The sequence below is a fragment of the Lissotriton helveticus genome, chromosome 10, assembly GCF_964261635.1.
Source record: "Lissotriton helveticus chromosome 10, aLisHel1.1, whole genome shotgun sequence".
NCBI lineage: Eukaryota > Metazoa > Chordata > Amphibia > Caudata > Salamandridae > Lissotriton > Lissotriton helveticus.
Window position 1 is genome coordinate 674,598,997 of NC_136071.1, and position 20,889 is coordinate 674,619,885.

The window sequence follows — 20,889 nt, forward strand, 5'->3', positions numbered from 1 at the left end:
ATAATATCTACAGCAAGCTAATAGAAAGGTAAGGATTTTTCTGACTGTAGGAAAGAAATTGATAAAATATTACAGGACTACATTTTATAACTACAGTTAAAAACTAAATGGAGCTACTATAATACCAGCAGCCTTAATTTGCATTTAAGAAGTCTCTTCACCACTTCACCATTGTATCTTATATTGGTTGCCTAATGTTCAATATGAAACACCAATATACTTTTCTTTGTTTGTATTTTTTCACAGTGGTTAAACTGCTGCAATAAAAATGGAAAAATAATTAACAAGTATGGTTTTTCACATTGTGCAAATGATATCCACAGATGGCTCCCTGGCTGTTACGATGGTGTTACAGTCCATGCAGAATGTAGTAAGACGCTTTAGTTCTGGTGACATTTCACTGCATCTTCTCTACACGTCAGCTGGAACTTTGTCTCCAGGAGCACAGACTGGGGATCCCTCTCCATTTTTTCTCTATGCGATTTTTATTTGCCTCCTTTACTGTGTTTTCAAAAGGTACGCCATGCTTATTGACCCACATGAATATTTTTTAACTTTTCTCCGAGATAATTTCTTCTCACATATACCAGAGTGAATAGTGAAAAAAATCCTAAGCTATGCTTTGCTTCTTCATTGGTGACTCTTCATCAGAAGACTGTTCATGTGCAGTGTAGTCTCCTGGTCTTTAACAACTTCAACCAGTTTCAGCTCTTCCACTGGTTCTTCTGATGACATTTTAGTTTTGTAGAAATAGCCCAAAAAAGTTACAAACCAGCACAATTTCCAAAATCAGTTTGGGATAGCTCCTATAATAAACTAGCCAGTTATGGGTGCATACTTCGTTTCTTAAAGTAAAATCATGAAAATCAATGACATTTCTTTATATGGTAGTCATGTGTTATTCAAGAATATCGATGTGGAAAGTTATGTTTGGAAACTGTTGTTTTTGAAAAATGTATTGTGAAAATAAATTTAAACCAATATGTTACTAAACAGATAGACTCAAACTTTTTGTAAAATATGTATATATAAGTGTTTCGCCTTTGTCATTTGTATTTGTGACTACTGATGTCATCATGACCTCCGGTGTCATTGTGAACAAGAAAAATACATTTTTTATGTCATTTTTTTTGACAATTGAATACAAGGGGAAAGATTAAATTATTATCTTACTAAACAGTTAGACTGAATCTTTATGTAAAATATGTCCTCAGCGATCATGAAATCGTTGTGAAAATCGAAAATATCTTGAAATAAGGTGATTAAAGTACTTTAGATGACAAATACAACAATAAGTGGTGCACTGTGCAGATATAATGTTCAATACCTAATTATAGAAACAAAATACAGGGATGTTATAGTTATGAAATAAAATTAAAAAAAATAGAAATTCACTGAAAAATATAAAGGTTACTAGGACATTATAGTTAGGAAATAGAATTTTAAGAAAACCTTAGAAATTCACTGAAAAAAACAAAGGTTACTTTGACGTTAGAGTTAGGCTGACATTTCACTCATATAAAACCAGATAAATTCAGCAGTTACCTGAGCAACTATAACTCACTCGACCTCAATGCCCTGCTTATGACCTCTCATATTACATCACTGATGAGATGCTCATTAACATCACTGATACCATCTCAAATGACATCACTGATGGCGTCTGAAATAACATCACGTATGACATCAGCCAGATAAATACTGAGACACCCACTTATACCCCATAAAACATGTCATACACCCATTCCCATGCAATCAGTAACAAACTCATTCATAGACCCCATTCAAACACTCACATATTTCGTCACTCATCCATACAGACAGTAACATCAATTCACCCATAGTGCAACTAAGCATGGGCGGATTTAGCGAATCTGGCGTACGCGAACTTGCGTATTTACGGATTCGCAATCCGCAAGATCCGCGAACTCTCGCGAATTTGCGGATTTTTGTGTTTTTTGTGTTCGCAAGGGTTCGCGAGGATTTGTGTACCAGTTCGCAATTGCGAACTTACTTGTCGGCTCGCAACGGCCGCGACTATGTTGTTTCTACGTCTGATTCATCATCACAGGTTCACAGCACCCTCTGTTTCACCACTGCCACCCTCTGGTACACCCATGCCACCCTCTGGTACACCCATGCCACCCTCTGGTACACCCTCACTGCCACCCTCTGGTTGGTTTATCACTGTAAATTATGGGGGTGAAAAAATGCAAGCACACCTGCCCTGCTTCAACTGCCATGAATTAATTTGGGGTTGATTAATGTGTCAGTGATTTTGAAACTTCCAGTCTGGCTGGCACCTGCTTCCTTCCTTATCTGTAATTTGCTTTCTGTTGCAGTGCAATTTTTTTTTCACAGGACCTTTATGGCCTACTTGTAGCTATTCTATGAGCCTGCTGTTTGGGTCAGAGCAGGGTCATAGAATAGTTGCAAATAGGCAACTGAACTCTGGAGGGGCCCCTCAGGAAGCACTAGAGTGAATGGTTACTAATGTTAAGATTGAACTTTTGCACCTGCAGATTGCTTTCAGTTCTGCAAAAATCGTTTTTCTGCAATTTCGCGCGATTTGCGGGGCGCGAATCCGTGCGAGATCGATTTCGGAAGCCGCGAATTCATGCGAATACACGATTTTTTTTTTGCGGCGTGTATGTTCGTGTGAGTTTGTGCGTGTTTGCAAGGCGCTTGTAGCGCTACGTTTGCGAAGTTACCCTAGCGGTCGTACATGGGCGTGGCCATCTTGTTTGCGTGACGTAATTCCCTTTCCGGCCGCTATGTGTAATCTCGCAAAGTGTGCGGCTCGCTAGTACAATTTCGCACGTGATCGCGAGGAAAATCTCGCGCGAACTTACCCACGCGGTCGTGAACGGGCCCGGCCATCTTGTTTCTCATTCATTGCTATGGTTCTGGGCATGCTCCCTGTATCCTTTCTTAATCTCTGCCATCCTTTGCTTTTTTGAAGTTTTTTTTAATCTATTTTACTTATTATCTATCCCTCTATTTTTCTAGCTCTATATTTTTGTGTTTTCTGCTACTTTTTGTTAATTTTGAACTACTTTTTTAAACGCTTTTATTTTCTTCTTCCCTGTTCTATTTCTTCTTTCTTATTTTGCTTCCTTTCTGCCCAGACCATGGTAAAGGGAGCCGGGAAAAAGCCCGCAAAGCTGAAGGGTCCCACACCCCGTGCCCGGCTCCCGTGCGGGCGTTTGAGGGGGGAGACAGTGACAGCTCGGGAGATTTTTAGTGCGGAGGAGGTGGCCGCACTAATATTTCACGTCCAGCGCCGCCTCCCCAAGACCATCATGGGAGGCGGCAAGATCGCAACCGGCTACGGCCTCCGGGAGCGCCGGAAGCGGTGGGAGAAGGTGTGCCGGGCCATGTTTAAACTCTCTGGGGTCCGGCGCACTTATAACCAGGCCACCCACCGCTGGACGGATGTCATGGACCGGGAACGCGACTTGCTGGACGTGCTTGGCGTAGAGATCCCCGGGCTTGGTGAGTAGTAGTAGCTATTTCTAGCTATTTCATCACTACTCTGTTTTATCCGGCTCTGTTATTTGCAAATGTTTGTTTTTTACCAAGAGCAATAATGCTGCCGATTACATTGTATGTAAATTATATTTCAAAATCTTCTATGCATTTCAGGTGCACTGCTCTCCTTCTCAGTAGCCTTGCTACTATGCTTATTTGTTTTGTATTTTGTGTTCATTTCATTGGCCTGAGAAATTATGTATGAGTGTAGTGTAAAGAACTGCGTAATGCTAGACACTAAGGGTCATATTTTCAATTACCGGCGCATCCCTGCAAAGTAGCAGGGATGCGCCAGTAATTGTGCGCCATGCCACCACCACCCATGGGCCCAAAACGTCACAGAAGCCTTACGCATCTGTGCCGTAAAGGCGGCGCATTGCTGGAGTTGCGTGCCAACGATGGCGCAGCTCCAGCAATGCTCTGGGGTGCCCTATCTCCCCAATGCTGCATCAAGCCGTACGTCGGCTTCAAGCAGGCGCAGGGTTTGAGTCACGCATCATTGTCCTAAAAGTGACTGATTGACATCTTGTATATTTCCCTCAGCCACTTTTAGGATTCGTTCCTGCACAGGAACGCCCTCCCTTGCGCCGGAATGCCCCCTGATGGCGCAGGGCTTTACAACGTGATGCATCTCCCATATGCGTCATTTTATTAATATACGCCGCACCATGGCACCTCTTTTGTTCTGCCGCTGCGTCACAAAAGTCACGCAACAATGGAGCAAAAGAGCCGCAAGGGGCTTCAAAATCAGCCCCTACAGACTCAAGTCCAGTCCTTCCTTTAGACACATGGCTATAAGAAGAAATAGTGGTGGTGGTCGGTGGATTTATAGTTTGAGTATTCACTGATCTGCAAGCACGATGGACTTTGTCTGTCACTTCGCGTGCTGCGGACTGCTGCCTGCCAGGCCAAGGTAAACCTTTTTAGTAGTCTGTTTAGTGAGTTACATAGGAACTTTCAAAGTCAACGGTCCGCAAATCAAGCAATACTAATAACGTAGTATACCACATGAGATCGGTCAATATATCCCTTGGAATAGTTGTCTATCTATTTGCTATTTCGCCAAAATATTTTGTATGTTATTTTGAAATGTTTGATTTGGTTGACAAATATCATCCATGTTTTCTGGTCTTTCTTTCTTTCATGTTGTACATCAGCTTCCCCCAGGGGCAAGAGGAGGACACAGGAGGAGGAGGAGGGTGCTGTTCAGGATGCGGGCCAGGATCCGGCAGGCGAGGGCTCCTTTGCTGGCCCCAGTAAGTTTTAATTTTAATATAGAGTACCTATTTTTTCCTAGCGTTCCTCATTCGATTTTTTCTAAATCGTCTTTGATCTTCTTGTAGACTGGATCTAAATTCTTATCCTGCCTCGACTATGACTCCCTGTGGTATTACTAGATTATTCTTATTAGTCTGTCTGTGTAGCTAACTAAGATTGCACATTTGGCAATTCCATTGGACTCCCATTCTAGTCAGCAATAGCTCTATGCACTGAGTGCAGTCCTCTGGGATTGTCCATAATGTCTTTTCAAGTCTTCGAAATGTTTATGCTTTGACAATTGCCAACAATAAAAAGGTGAATGACCACCAAGAAAGAATAAGATACTACTTTACTTTTGTTTTGGATACTAGGACAATCCATTCTACTACTGTTGCAGGGACAAATCTGCACAAACAGAACTATGGACACGAAATAATGCAATAAAGTATTACATTGTATTTCGTTTTTTTCACATTTCTTTATTCCTCCTAGACCAAATATTATATAGTAGTGAGTGGTGTATTCTAACATTCTTAAATGTACTTTGTAGGTGGGACACCTGGTGGCGGGGCCAGCACGGAGGTGGTGGTGTTGGACCAGGACTCTGGGGACGAGGCGGTGCAAGTGCCGGACGTTCCTGTGAGGGTTCACACGGTGGTGGCGGGAAGAGGTAAGCTATATATTCCTTACTTATTGAGATTGAAGACTGCATAGTGTGCTTTCTGCACAGGTGTATTATAAATCAACCAGGTAGTAGCCTCCTCTAAATGTACTTCGACTTAGCTGTGAAGTTTTCGGCGAGAAGAATCCCAATAAGATCTGAGATGAACTTGATGGATGGGATGAACGAAAAGCGAAAGAAGGGTGTAAGTAAGTGTGGAAGGACGAGAAATGTAATGATGGCTGGCAAAGAACAATGATATGTGTTTGCTTGGTCCCCGAGGTGGCTGGGAAGGAAAGAAAATGGTATGGTGCATGGCTGGGTGAATGATGAAGCAAGGATGGGTGGAAGGAGAACAGCCTGGGTGGGTGAAACAGAAACTGTATGTGTTCATATACTTTGAATGGATGGATGCCTGGATCGTGGTATTATCTGACTCTTAGATAGCATATGTGTATCTAGAGAGAGTAGACGGTCACTGGATGAACTAAGTGTTACCTTGAAGAGCATGTAACACCGCACCCGCACGTCCGTTCCAGTGTAGGAAAGGCAAGGAAAAGAAGTTGTAATTTTGTCCAAATACTACCATGAATAGTAGCAGTAGTTTGTATTGCAACTGCAAGCACAGCATATATCCGGTTCTTACGGTGGACACTCCCTCCCTACCTCTCTTAATAACTTTAGTTTAGTAGTAGTAGTACGTCATTCATGTGTGGGTGTATCACTGTTCACTCAATAATAAGCAAAGCACCTAAAGTCATCCCATATGTTATAAAATACATCCCATGTGAAGTGATAGATAATCAAATTATTTAGCTTCTTCATTTTCCTTTTCTAGTACTCATTTGCACTGCAGGGTGAAAGCTAAATTAATTAAGCAGTAGCCCTTGTAACAGAGTATTCTCAGTGCCACCCGTAATAGAAAAGGAAGACCTTCACCACCTGCATGTACTGGACCGGTACAGCAACGCAAGTCTGTCTCACTCATCATGGTGTGCGTCTGTTTTTCTCGGGTGCAAGTTCACTGCGCTGGTATTATGCCGGCTTGCACAAGATAACGTACCAATTTTCCTAAACAAGAGAGAAGAATAAGAATAAGACTGGTGTACTGTCATAGTCGACTGTAATGGAAGTCCATAGTGCTCGTAGAATTTGTTCCTTATACTCCCACTAATGTTAGAGCAAGGATGAAGAAGTGGGAGGTTAGATAGATATTGTCCTCAATAGTTATGTACTGTGCTTTCAATTTGCTACTTGTACTGTGACACAACTTTCTGCTCAATCACTTTGTGTTATTAATCTTGAGGAGCATTGGTTACAGACTATGTCTTTCTTTCTTCATATAGTTGCTCCTTCCAAATCAAATAGACCATCACGGAGGGAGCAGGCTCGAATGGCCCGGCAACGGAGGCTGGATGCCACTGTCGCCGAATATCGGTGGCTGGTGGCCCTGGAGGAGGAGGACACGCAGTCAACCAGTACAACAACAACATCCACTGGCACAGCTGCATCCTCCTCCGTGCCCCCACGGGCTGCCAGCCAGCGCAGTGGTCCAGCGGTAAGGAGCCGGGCTACCAAAGCCAACCGCCACCGCCGAGCAGCAAAGACACCAGCTGCCCCCCACAGGAGTTGCAAGGCACGCCAGCGCCGCTTAGGAATCAGAGTGTCCTACCTGGAGCAGGAGGTCCTTAGCTATAAGAACTTGGTGGAGGGCCTCCGCTTCGACCATGCCACCCTCCGCAAGGAGTATGATGCCCTGGCCGCTAAAGTCAACAGCACCCTCCCGTAGTGTAGTGTCCCTTGCCCCTTTTTTAGAGACTTTTGGGGGGTGTGATTTGGGAGTTGGGTTCTTTTTGGGACTTTTGAAAGACAATCGTTGGGGTTAGGGAGGGTCTTGAGGGAGATTATTTTGTTAGGGCTACATAAATATACTTTTTGAAACTTTATCTGACCATACCTGTTTTTTACTGCTTTTGAGTCTGGTGGGTGGGGGTTTAACAGTAAGTTTGTTTTCCTGAAGAGTCCTAGGACTTTAGTAGTACTACCCTCAATCTCTCGTCTAGTCCTAATAGTCCATTATACTACCTCCCACCAAACGCTTATCTTACCTGTAATTTGTGTTTGAACGTAGGGCTAGGCCCAGGGCTGGCTCCACGGGAAATGGGGATTAAGGTTGGCAATCCTGGGCGGACGAAATGTCCTCATTGCGGTGGTACTAGTGGTGTGACACAGTGGCAGTTGCATGCCTATGGAAAAAAAGAAAATGAAACCTGGTTTGTCCTTACTGTAGCATTACAACGGTACGATAGAGAATATAGCAGGTGACAGTACACTAGAACAGTGCCACAATGTAGCCTAACAAATGGTATAGTATTGCAAGTATAACTAGTACTTGCGTTGAATTTCTTTGACATTGGCAACTACTACAAGAAATAGTACTGAAGCTGAGTAAGTCTAGAATATATCCTCGGATTCCTTCACCAGCCTGTTGCTATGACCTTATCCTCCCCAACAAGTGTGTGGATTTATTGATGTCATTTAGTCACACATCAAGCAAAACCACACAGCCCGGGGGAAGAGGGTTAGGGTTTGGAAAATGGATGGGAATGGGGGTTTCTTTTTGGGTAGGTTTTGTTGAGAGAAGAAAAAAAAAGCACAGCATGGACAAACAATAATTGAAGATAAAGAAATCTTTGGGTACAAAGCTAACCACAAATCTTTTAAGTGACATAAGGGAAGTGCATGCCCTACTGCATGCATTGTTACTGAAAAGTAAGTAGTACTAGAATGCGACAGTACAGGGCTGCAGCGCTTTCACTTGCCTATCTCTGCACTCAGAGAATCACTTCTTACATTAAATTAGGTTTAAAAATTAGCCGAAGTAAAACCTATAGAATGGCTGTAGGGATCAATTTAGAAGCAGAGAGAGATCCAAGAAATGCAGTCACACTCATAGAAGAAAACAATGGATACTGTATCTGTATGTTGTTGTAGTTGTCCTGTTGAATTTGGTAAGTAAGTTGCATGCAGCAAACAATTCCTCTTATTAGCGGCACTCCTCCATTCCAGCTGACGCTTCGTCCATCAATGTTGGTGACCAGAAGACACCCTGTCCACTGCCTGCCTGGCGGATGTTGAATTGCGGCTCGTTAATGTGAAGCCTGACTCCATCTTTTTTCCCCATTGCACAGACTGAAACCCGGCCTGTAATTATTAAACGAAAAACAGGAAGTGCTATTACAATACCACTGATAAATAAATATAAGGTATGTACGCTGTGTGGTGCAAAAAGTCACACTTTGATTTTCCTAATAGACAGTACAATATTTTTGAAAGTGCGTACTCTGAGTCACCTTTTGAAGGATAAATAAGTATGGCCAAATTAATTTAGCGGATCTTTCCCCTCAAGCTAGGTGTAGTGTAAACTGTGTTTTAGAACAAAATTAGACCTTCCCAGCAGTGCTCCCACCCAGACCCTTACTAAAGCCAGTCGCAAAAATGTAGAAGACCCCCAATCAGATCTCAAAAAACGAGGCCTAGCAGAAAACTGGTGACAAAACGTACTTTGAAAGTAAAAGTAGGCCCAAATACCCCCTTACCCACCGTGGATTGTATTCAAACCACTTGCAAGCAAGCAAAAGTATCCATAGCCAGCATCGCTCCAAGACTCGAAAACCCCCCCACCCAAACACATGCAATAGAAATACTGCTAAGTGCTAACCCTAACAAGCCCTAAGTTAAGAATAGTGGCAAAGGCTTTCTTTAACTATGCCAAATCCCCCCTTTCCCACCATGGATTTTCTTCAAATGACTTGCAACCAAAATTACACATTCTCACGAGTGCTCTAAGACCCCAGAACTCAGTTGCAAAAATCTAGAACACCCCGAAACACATGCAATCCTGCTGCTAGGGCTAACCCTAACGAACCCTAAGTTACAAAAAGTGCCAAAAGGCTTTTCCTTATGGATTTAGTCCAAACCACTTCTATCCGGTATTAGACCTTCCCAGGAATGCCCCAAGACCCGCCAACCCACCCGCAAAAAAACACAACACCCCCAAACAGCCAAAAAGGAAAATCTCATACTTACAATATTTCTCGGCCTTCGGTCCAAACGCGCTGTGCAGCTAGGTCATAACTCCCGTTTTCCACCACGGATTTCCTGAAAAGCAAATGCAATCAAGATTAGACTGTCGCAGCAGTGCTCCCAGACCCCAAAACTCACCCACAAACACCCGGAACCCCGCCAAAGAGCACCTCAAAGGCAAGGAAGTCAGCTAAAACGGCAAAGAATTTCCGCCTCCGATTTGGTCCAAACCACTTTTATCCGGTATTAGAGCTTCACAGCAATGGCCCCAGAGCCGGCGTCAACCCAGGAGAAAACTAGTAAAAGGCCCCCAAACAGCCAAAAAGCAAAAGTACAAAAATGGTCACTTAGTCATTTTCTTGCCAATTTCCAAAATCACTTCGCGCGCGCTGTGCAGCTAGGCCCTAACTCCCCTCTGCCACCATGGATTTGCTTCAAACCTCTTGCAAACTAAAGTATCCATAGCCAGCAGTGCTCCCAGACCCCAAAACCCACCCACAAACACCAGGAAGCCCCCCAAACAGGCCCCCGAAAACGCTACATTGAGCAAAATGTCAGAAATAGTAAAAAAAAAAAATTCTGCATGGATTTAGTCCAAACCACTTCTATCTGGTATTAGACCTTCCCAGGAATGCCCCAAGACCCACCAACCCACCCGCAAAAAAACACAACACCCCCAAACAGCCAAAAAGGAAAATCTCATACTTACAATATTTCTCGGCCTTCGGTCCAAACGCGCTGTGCAGCTAGGTCATAACTCCCGTTTTCCACCACGGATTTCCTGAAAAGCAAATGCAATCAAGATTAGACTGTCGCAGCAGTGCTCCCAGACCCCAAAACTCACCCACAAACACCCGGAACCCCGCCAAAGAGCACCTCAAAGGCAAGCAAGTCAGCAAAAACGGCAAAAAATTTCCGCCTCCGATTTGGTCCAAACCACGTTTATCCGTTATTAGAGCTTCACAGCAATGGCCCCAGAGCCGTCAACTCACCCGCAAAGAAGTAGAACACCCCCACAAGTGCTGAGTCTTTCTTCATTGGGCGTAATCCAGCCCTCTGCTTTGAGGGAAATAGGAGTCTGGAGGAGGAGGATAGAGGAGCATGTTCTTCTGAACTTGTGAACCTGAGGAATGCAGACTGCGGCACCTTCAAATCAATAAGCAAACAAGTGAAGACAGTTCTGCTGATGGGCTTGTTTTTGTGATTAGGTGATTAAAGTTTGAATTAAATTAACTGTGCAAAACAAAGAAAGACAGACACACAGGAATAAAAGTGAATAAGGACGAAAAAGAAAGTTATTGATTCATTGTCTCATTTTCAGGGCTCGGTGTCAGGAATAAGAATAAGAGTTCGTCATCATACTCTGCGAATTCAGGCAGGGTGAGGTCAGTGTCACCGAACAGAGAACAAATCCCCTCATCTACGTTGCTGTCCTCCTCGTCTTCATGCGGCGTGCTTTCTCGTACTTTGTAATCTGGTGGTATGAGGTGCTGATTCATCTTGATCATTGTTAACCTCTCCACATTTTTGGGCGAGAGGCAGCTCTGTTTTGGAGTTACAATGCCACCAGCAGCACTGAAAACACGTTCAGAAGAAATGCTTGCGAGTGGGCAAGACAAGTAGTTTATAGCCAGGTTGGAGAGCTGTGGCCACAAATCTTTTTTCCCATGCCAATACGCCAAGGGCTCAGCATTAAGATAGACCTCTGTTGAGTAATTCAGATAGTCCTGCACCATCGACTCAAGGTCCTCAACAGTTCCTCCACTTTGCTTACTTTTTGCTGTGACTTTTTGAGAACCAAACCCAAGCCAAGTTAGCCAACCCTCTTCAGCAGCCAATGTTACTGTTGTGTCTGGTGCAGATGATCCGGTTGCCGGTGTCTTTAACGGCTGAGAGGTCACTTGTGCCACAGCCACAGGTGCAGAAGTGGATTGTTTTGACTGGGGTTGGCCTGCTGATGCTGATGCTGATGTACTGCCTTTTCCTTCAATATCCTGCCGTTCTTTTTCAAACCTCTTGGCTGACCAGGCTAGCCAACGTTTGTACTTTGTAACATCTTCATCAGCAAAAGGAAAGAATGCTTGGCCTGCCAGCGCCTTTTTGTAGCGTGGATCCAGAATAGTAGCACAAATGTAATGCTGTTCTGAGTGGATCATTTTAAGACGTTCATCACCACGTAGGCGCTCTAATAATTTATCCGCCAAAACCAAAGGCTCTTTGTTTTTCTCATCTTTTTCAAACACAGAAGACACCGCCTTCAGTTGGTGCTCCAGCATGCACAACAATGGGATAGCTTATCCCAAATTACAGTCCTCCTTGCTGACTGCACGCGTGAAGACCTCAAAAGGACCAAGCATGTCTGTCAGGCTTTTAACTAGGTCCCATTGCGCCGCATCCATCCTCACGTCCTTCTGAGCTGTACCCTGTTTTAAGAAATAGTGATCGAGTACCGTATACTGCTCATACAGACGCTCAAGCATGTAGAAGGTTGAGTTCCAACGTGTTGCCACCTCCTGGATGAGAGCTTTCACTGGCATTCGACGTTCATGTAGCAGGCTCCTCAGATGCTTCCGGACCTTAAAAGAATGGCTGAAATGGTTGCACATTTTTCGGCAGGTGGCCATTACCTCGCACGCTGGACTGTCTTCATCACTCAAGAATTTTTTAACAACCAGGTTTATACAGTGCGCCAAACACGGCACTCTGAAATAGTCACCCAGCTCCATGGCCTTAACTACATTGGCGCCATTATCCGTGGAAACATAACCAATCTGGTGTTTTTTGGGGGACAGCCAGTGAAAGACCTTTGTGTTAAACTCATCCAAAATGTTTTGTGCTGTGTGACGTTTCTCCAAGCCAAACATGGCTAGTGTTGCATGTTTCCGAGCAGCTTTAAAAACTTGGTCCGGGTCAACACCTGCGTTTAGCTTAGCTTTAACGCCTGAAAAAGAGACCCAGTGTGCAGTGATGCACATGTAATCAGCGCCTGCGCCACTGGTCCACATGTCTGCTGTCAGATGTATAGTGTGAACAGCACTCTTCTGCAAAGCTGCCCCAATCACCTCCAGCACATCTTCATGTAGTGCTGGAACCGCAACTCTGGCAAAATAGAACCGGCTAGGAACCTTCCATTTAGGGCAGAGCGCTGCCACTAATTCTAGAAAACCTACCGCTTCTACAAAAGAAAAAGGGAGAAGGTCCAGAGCTAGCATTTTAGCCAGCTTAGTGTTATACAGACGCGTCAGTGGGTGGTTGCGTTCATATGGCGCGTCTGAACAAAACATGGTTCTAATGTTGCCCTGGACCAAGCATTTACGGGATGATAATGACTTCTTTGACCCAGTTATGCTCGCTGATGAACTTTTTCGCATTGATGTCTCACTCGCTCCCACACTCTTAGTGTGCCTCACATGGGGTGTGCTGCTGACAGGGGTACTGGGTGTAAGTGAAGTGTTTGACACGTCTTCTTCCTCCTCGTCATCATCAGATGAAACATCAACGTTTTCTAGACTTCCAATTCGGGCTTCCTTGATCTCCTTTAGGTGCGCATACCATTGGACAGCGTGCTGTCTCCTAAGATGACCTCTCTGGCCTCCGGTACCATAGTTGGTACCAAACTTACCACGACTAACTGCAAGCTTACAAATGCTACAAATGGCGTACTTTTCCCTTTTTGGGCAAACACTAAAGAAGTCCCAAACTGGGGACTTGAATTGTCTGTGGGGGCCAGAGGAGGCGGCGATACTGGTGGTGGTGGTCATGCTGCTAATGCCAGATGAAGTGGAGGATGTGGATTGCCGAACTTTAGTACGTTGTGCACTTTCACCACCACTAATTGAGGTCGAGGTGGATGGAGGTCCCTTCTGGCGAGGAAGAAATATGGAAGCGGTACGAGTTGGTGTACTAGTTAACTCCAATGATTGTGGTGTTTCCACTGCCTCCTCGTCGACAACATCATCCTCATCCCGCTCAGCAGCTTTTCGGGCTAGGGTCAAAATGTCTGTTTGCTGCATGCCCGCTGGGTCTGCAGTGACCTTTATGATGACTGGGTCGTCGTTGTCAGAGTCTTCATCAGCAGCAGTATCCGCCACTTCTTGTTGAGCCTCATCACACTCCATAACTCTGAGACTTTGGACGAGCTTCCTTTTACGCTTAACTACCTTTGTCAGATCATGGTGTGCCTCACTCTCAGACGGCAGTGGTGCTGGTTCCCAATTTTGATCCGTATCATCAGAAGGAGGTGTGCTTGAAGAAGATGTAGACACCACCCTTGATCTCTTCCTTGCTAGGGGTGTGGAAGACAATGAATGATCATCAGGAGGAGTGGCTTCCTCAAATGATACCTCGCCTTGATTGTCGATTTCCTGATGTGCCCCTACTTCGGGAGGAACAACTATTGTGGGCACTTGTGACCCTCCATGCACCTCTGCTTGCGCATCTCCTTGCGCTGCCTCTCCTTCCACATGTACTTGGGCTTGTACTTGCACATGTGGTTTTTGTTGCGGCTGTGGTTGTTCAACACTCGTCAGATGAGTTACAACAACCTGTGTTGATTGAGGGACATTGCTGCTACTTTCTTGCGATGAGCCAACATCACTGGTCGATGGTGATTGAACAACTAGACTAAGTGCCTCTGCAGCAGTCAAGGGCTTGGACTTAAGTTGGCGTGGTGGTGGTGGTGGCACTGAGCCCAATGGAGCGGGGGTGCTGCTCCCAGCTTGGTCCCCAGCAGATTCCGCTGCTGCTGCAGGCGTACTTTTTTTTTTCCTCCCAAAAAAAGAGGCGGCCGGCACACCAGTCTCCTTGGTAACTTACTTCTTCTGCTCATTACTGGCAACTTTCTTGCTAGAGGAGCTACGGGGAACTTTTTTTGGGGCCATCTTCTTCAGAGCGGGTCAGAACAGCAGGCCGCAGTTGCACGAGTTGCAGAGTTGTCTGTGTCCAGACGTGACGTCGCGTGACGTTATGCTGCACACACACACCGCTGCAGGACTTCTTCCTGGCACTGGTGGTTCTCTTGAGTCTTGTGCACCTAAAAGCAATGGAAGACAGAGGAACATCAGTTCAGTTATACACCCCAATAAATCGAAAAACACAGAAAAATCAGCACAATCCCATGCCATCCATGATGTTTACATTCAAGACACCCCACAGAAAGACTAGGCCCATGCAACACTCACTACCCCTGGGCATAAAGGTTGAAAGCTAGGCAAAATGGTTGCAGACTTAAGAACACTGCCTGCATTCAAAATGGCCCCCTGCCTCCCAGCACATGGCCAGGGCCTGCCTGTAGCAGCACTCAAAATGGCCCCCACCCACATGGCCTGTCCCCATGAACACCCCAAAAAAACGAAAATCACAGAAAAATCAGCACAATCCCAAGCCATCCATGCCCTCCATGATGTTTACATTCAAGACACCCCACAGAAAGACTAGGCCCATGCAACACTCACCACCCCTGGGCAAAGGGCCCCACCAGCAGCCCCAAAAAAACGACAAAAAGCACAAAAATCAGCACAATCCCAGCCCATCCATGGCCTCAATGGTGTTTAATTTCAAGAAGACACCCCACAGAAAGACTAGGCCCATGCAACACTCACCACCCCTGGGCAAAGGGCCCCACCAGCAGCCCCAAAAAACGACAAAAAGCACAAAAATCAGCACAATCCCAGCCCATCCATGGCCTCAATGGTGTTTAAATTCAAGAAGACACCCCACAGAAAGACTAGGCCCATGCAACACTCACCACCCCTGGGCAAAGGGCCCCACCAGCAGCCCCAAAAAAAACTACAAAAAGCACAAAAATCAGCACAATCCCAGCCCATCCATGGCCTCAATGGTGTTTAAATTCAAGAAGACACCCCACAGAAAGACTAGGCCCATGCAACACTCACCACCCCTGGGCATAATGGATGAAAAGTAGGCAAAATAAGTGCAGGCCTCAGACACTGCCTCTCTTCAAAATGGCCCCTTGCACCCCAAGCACATGTTGCCTGTACCAGCAGCACTCAAGATGGCCACCACCACCAACCACATGGCCAGTCCACATCAACAGTACACCCCAAAAATAAAACGAAAAACACACAAAAATCACCACAATCCAATGCCATCCAGGATGTTTACATTAAAGAGAGTGAGACCCCACAAGCAGACTCAGTCCATGCACCACCACCCCTGGGCAACGGGCCCCACCAGCAGCCCCAAAAAAACAACAAAAGCACAAAAATCAGCACAATACCAGCCCATCCATGGCCTCAATAGTGTTTAAATTCAAGAAGACACCCCACAGAAAGACTAGGCCCATGCAACACTCACCACCCCTGGGCAAAGGGCCCCACCAGCAGCCCCAAAAAAACGACAAAAATCACAAAAATCAGCACAATCCCAGCCCATCCATGGCCTCAATGGTGTTTAAATTCAAGAAGACACCCCACAGAAAGACTAGGCCCATGCAACACTCACCACCCCTGGGCATAATGGATGAAAAGTAGGCAAAATAAGTGCAGGCCTCAGACACGGCCTCTCTTCAAAATGGCCCCTTGCACCCCAAGCACATGTTGCCTGTACCAGCAGCACTCAAGATGGCCACCACCACCAACCACATGGCCAGTCCACATCAACAGTACCCCCCAAAATAAAACGAAAAACACACAAAAATCACCACAATCCAATGCCATCCAGGATGTTTACATTAAAGAGAGTGAGACCCCACAGGCAGACTCAGTCCATGCACCACCACCCCTGGGCAAAGGGCCCCACCAGCAGCCCCAAAAAAACGACAAAAACCACAAAATTCAGCACAATCCCAGCCCATCCATGGCCTCAATGTTGTTTAAATTCAACAAAACAGTTGTATCATGCACCCATAACCAACCCTGGTCCTACTGGATACTGTGGCTACCCACAATATATTTTATTAAATGTTCTGAAAAAGTTCCAAAATTGTAGTTGCAGCAACTGTAATGCCCCAAACAAACTTACTTGTGAAAGTTGATTTCTAATCCAAAAGTGATCCAAAGAAAGTCAAAAAGGCCTCAAATCCAAATATCCAGCAGCACCCACAAAAAGTAATCCTTCCAGGTCAAGGTCCAAATGAAAGTGACCAGCACATGAAGAAAGCACTGGGAGGAGCCTGCTGGACAGGAACAGGAAGTTGGAGACTGTGGGGCACTTCCTCCCCCCCCCCCCCCCAAAAATGGACTCCTTGCAAAAAAAAAGGGCATGCAAATGTCAACCTGAGGAGTGATTCTGATAAAAATCATCATTTTCTGAAGGTTTATGCTGTTTGCTGGTGGATTTCTTGTGCAGAATTGCAAAATCTCTATTTCGCGAGTGCGAGATTGTTCCTGTCCGCCGCAATTACGTGTTCGCAATTGCGAACTGTCGCGAGGCGTGCTCTGCAAGGTGGCAAGCCGCGATTACGTATTCGCGGGCGCCAAACTCCAGCGGGATCCCGCAGCAAGATCCAAAATGGCGCAGCACTCGCAAAATATGATCGAGAAAAACAACTCGGCAAACGCTGAATGACGGAAAGTGAACGCCGTGCACCACGCCGCGCGCCGCAATATTGTATCACCAAGCAAAAAATCCGCCGCGGGCGAATTCACGGATTTTCGGCAAATTCGCGAGAGTTCGCAGATTGCGAATTTGCCGAAAATCCGCAAAATCCGTGAGCGGAACGGATTTTACGCCCATGCTTAAGTGCAACTAACAGAACCACTAACTCACATATATACAGCCACTCATGCACCTACTCGCTGACCAACACAGCCAGTAACAGATTCAATTATAGAGACATAGACACACTTACACACCCAATCATACACCTATACAGCTACTGACACAGTAAATGAGTTAACCATGTACATACTCTGAACACCGACTCACTCACCTATGCAGTCACTCACACAGCCACTAACTCACCCACACAATTACTCATACAGCCACTCAGTTACTTATACATATACTGATACATACTCACTCATCTGAGAGAACCACATACTTTCTCATACAACCTCTCTCACACTCACTTACTCACCCATACAACCACTCCAACACCCATACTGCCTCTCATACACCCTCTCACTCACCCATACACACACTTACACACCCATTGATGCACACAAACAGCCACTGATATACCCTATCACTCTACAGACACTTATGCTTCTGCTCAAACACCCATTCAGCCACTCATGCACCCTCTGATTCACCATTTACAACCACTGATACACCAACTCAGTCAACTATATTGATACTCACACAGTCACTCACTTGCTCATATATGAACTGACACACCCACTCGCTCACCTGTACACAAACTTACACACCCACTATCTCATGTATACAGTCTCTAATATACCCAGTCACTCTTCAATACACCACTTACACATTCACTCACTTACCCTTACAGACACTTCAACAATGAGTTACCTTAGTATATATGTTTAACCTTCAGTAACTTTTGAAAACACTCACAATCACTGGATGATGTCATTTGAGATGTCATCAGTGATGTCATTTGAGATGTCGTCAGTATTGTGATCAGTGATGTCACTGACCACATCATGAGTGATGTAATATGTGAGGTCATAAGTAGTGTATTGCATGGATGAGAGTTATAGTTAGCTCACTAACTATAACAGCCGAATTTCTCTGGTTTGTATGAGTGAAACGTCAGCCTAACTATAATGTCCCTGTAACCTTTGTTTATTTTAGTGAATTTCTAAGGGATTTTAAATTCTATTTGCTAACTATAACGTCCCTGTAACCTTTGTTTTATTCAGTGAGTTTCTAAGGTTAAAAAAACATGTTAAATCCTAACTACACATCCCAGTAACCTTTGTTTTTTCTCTGAATTTCTATGTTTTTTTAACTAGACGTCGCATTTGCTGAGTGGTGGAGAAAGGGGGCTGGACCTCTGACCAGTTCTCAGGAATCCTGCTGTGAAGGACTTCCAGGAGGTACCAGGAGGGCGTCTTGCCTCCCAAGGTCCCTCAGGAGTAAAGTAGACTTTTTCTTGGTTGGGGAAAGAAGTCCACTTTGGTTCTGAGGCCTATAGCAGGCAAGGGGACCTCATTCTCCCTCCAGCAGTGCACCGCGAGGCGTGTTTGCAGAGTGCCATGGCCTCTGACCAACTCTCAGCAATCCCACAGTGTGGGACTTACGAAATGTAACAGGGAGCCTTGTTGGCTCCTAAGGATCCTCACCAGCACAGGGGACTTCACCCCCAAATAGCAGCACCCTAGAAGGCGCGTGTCCAGAGTGGTGGAGAAAAGGGGCGGGCCTCCTGCGAGTTGCCTTTTTTCTTTTCTATTTTTTAGGAAAGGGGGCCTCATTGCCCCCCCTTCCCTGGGGCGATTTCAGCCCCAGTCCCCACCCCTGGCGCCAGGTCATTCATTTTTTTGTATTTTTTAATATTATAATGTCTTTTATATTAGGGAGGGGAGATCCCATCCCCCTGGGCTTAGCCATTCTTTACATTTCTTTTTTTACAATATTCTAAAAAAAATTACAATACTGAGAGGGGCTGAACAGCCCCATCCCCAAGGGCCTGGCCTCTTCGTTGGGGTCAGTGTGGGGCGCCTGAAAGCTCCTGAGGTCCCTGCCAGCTCCCCAACTCCTGCGGGAGACACCATTACTTTCATACCCAGAATGTTGTTAAGATGCAGCTCCTTGGATCCTAAATCAATGTCTGTACCAACAAACAGACACGGATCTGCATTCAGCAAGTGAGAGCATTTTGCTCTATCTTGTTGAAACCAGAAAAATTGTTTGCAATGGCATCCAAGCAATAGCAAACTGCAATGTCCCGAGGTGGGCACCCCAGGACATTGCTGGAGCCAGCCCAGGTGGGTGGCGATCCCCAGGGCCATCATGTTTGTGTTTGTGACCTGGGGAAATGGGGGTCTGTGGGGCAGTGTGGGGGAGGCAGAGTCCCCCATGCATTAATATTCATGTTTGCGATATTAATTAAAAAAAATATTTGTATATCTGGATGGTTGGGTTCGAGGGACTTCACCCATGGTCTCTAAAGTACTGTTTTGTGAGTGCCTCAGGTGGACTTTGGGGCTTTTACTATTAGCACCATTGGCCCTTGGCAATGGGGTGTCGGCCCCTTAATGCTTAGGAAGGTGAGACAGTGCTCCCCCCTGCCCATAATTTTAAAAGAAAGGTTGTTGGTTATGGAGTCCCTGAACCCATGCTTGCTCAGGAAGAGGGACTGTGTGCTCCCCTCCTCATATTTTAAAAAAAGGTACTAGGTGTGGGATCCCCAGGGTCACTAGTGGCTCAGGGAGGGGCCTGCCTATCCACCCCTCCCCATATTACAACAGTATGTCCCCAGGGTATGGGGTCCCTGGGCCTTGAAAGGCTCGGGGAGGGTGGCCCCCCTCTAGTTAAATAAAATTATATATGGGTGTCCTGGTTGGGCACCAGAGCCCACACAGTAAATAATTAACTGACAGGTGAATAATAAATGACAGGCAGGAGCAGCTCATTTATTATGTGCTGCTCCTTTGAAGGAGTGCTCAATTATGCCATGCAAGGGATTCATTACTTTATACTTTTTTTGAGCTTGGTGGTGCTCTTAGAATACGGAGCAGTACCACCAAGCCACCAAGTTTTTTTTATTGTTGTTGCGGCTGCATGGAGTCCTGTGGGTATTGTAGGAGCAACACAATACCCAAAGAAAGAAAATAGCAAAGAAAAGATAATGCATTTTTGGCACCCATTGGGCCCTGGGTGCTTGCGAAGGATTGATGACCCTGCAGCCAACACCCCGCTGTGCATAGCCAAAGTCCATGAGCAGTGGAAGATCGGGCACCCATGCAGATTTGGGAGCAGGGCCAGGCCACAATGTGGTACTGGGGAGGCTGCTGTTCAAGCTTCAACCCCATAGCCTTTCAGTACCTTACAGGCCTCGCCTAAGACATTTGTATGGTACAGTGATACTATGAGGTGAAGCTTCTGAGGCAGGTATAATTGGTGTGCCATTGTATCCAAAAAGATTAAAAAGAAAATGTTTGTGCTGTGTCACACAGTCTGATTAGGAAGGGTAGGGATGGGGGATAGGTGAAAGAAGTGGAAAGCAAGTCTTTCCAAGTGTGTTTGGTAGGTGTTTATTTATCATAAAGGAAGATTTTGAATAAATTGAGGATATAGTTCTAATGGAGTATTGATAAATTGATAGTATTGATAAAATGATCAAATCCTCAAGAACTGCCAAAGTGTCCCTGACCATTATTGCTCTGCATCAACAGTAAATATATATGGTCATAGGACAATTGTGTGTATGGTAAAACTTTACACATACAGAAGAAAAGTCTCGCTGTACTGAGGAAAAAAGTTGC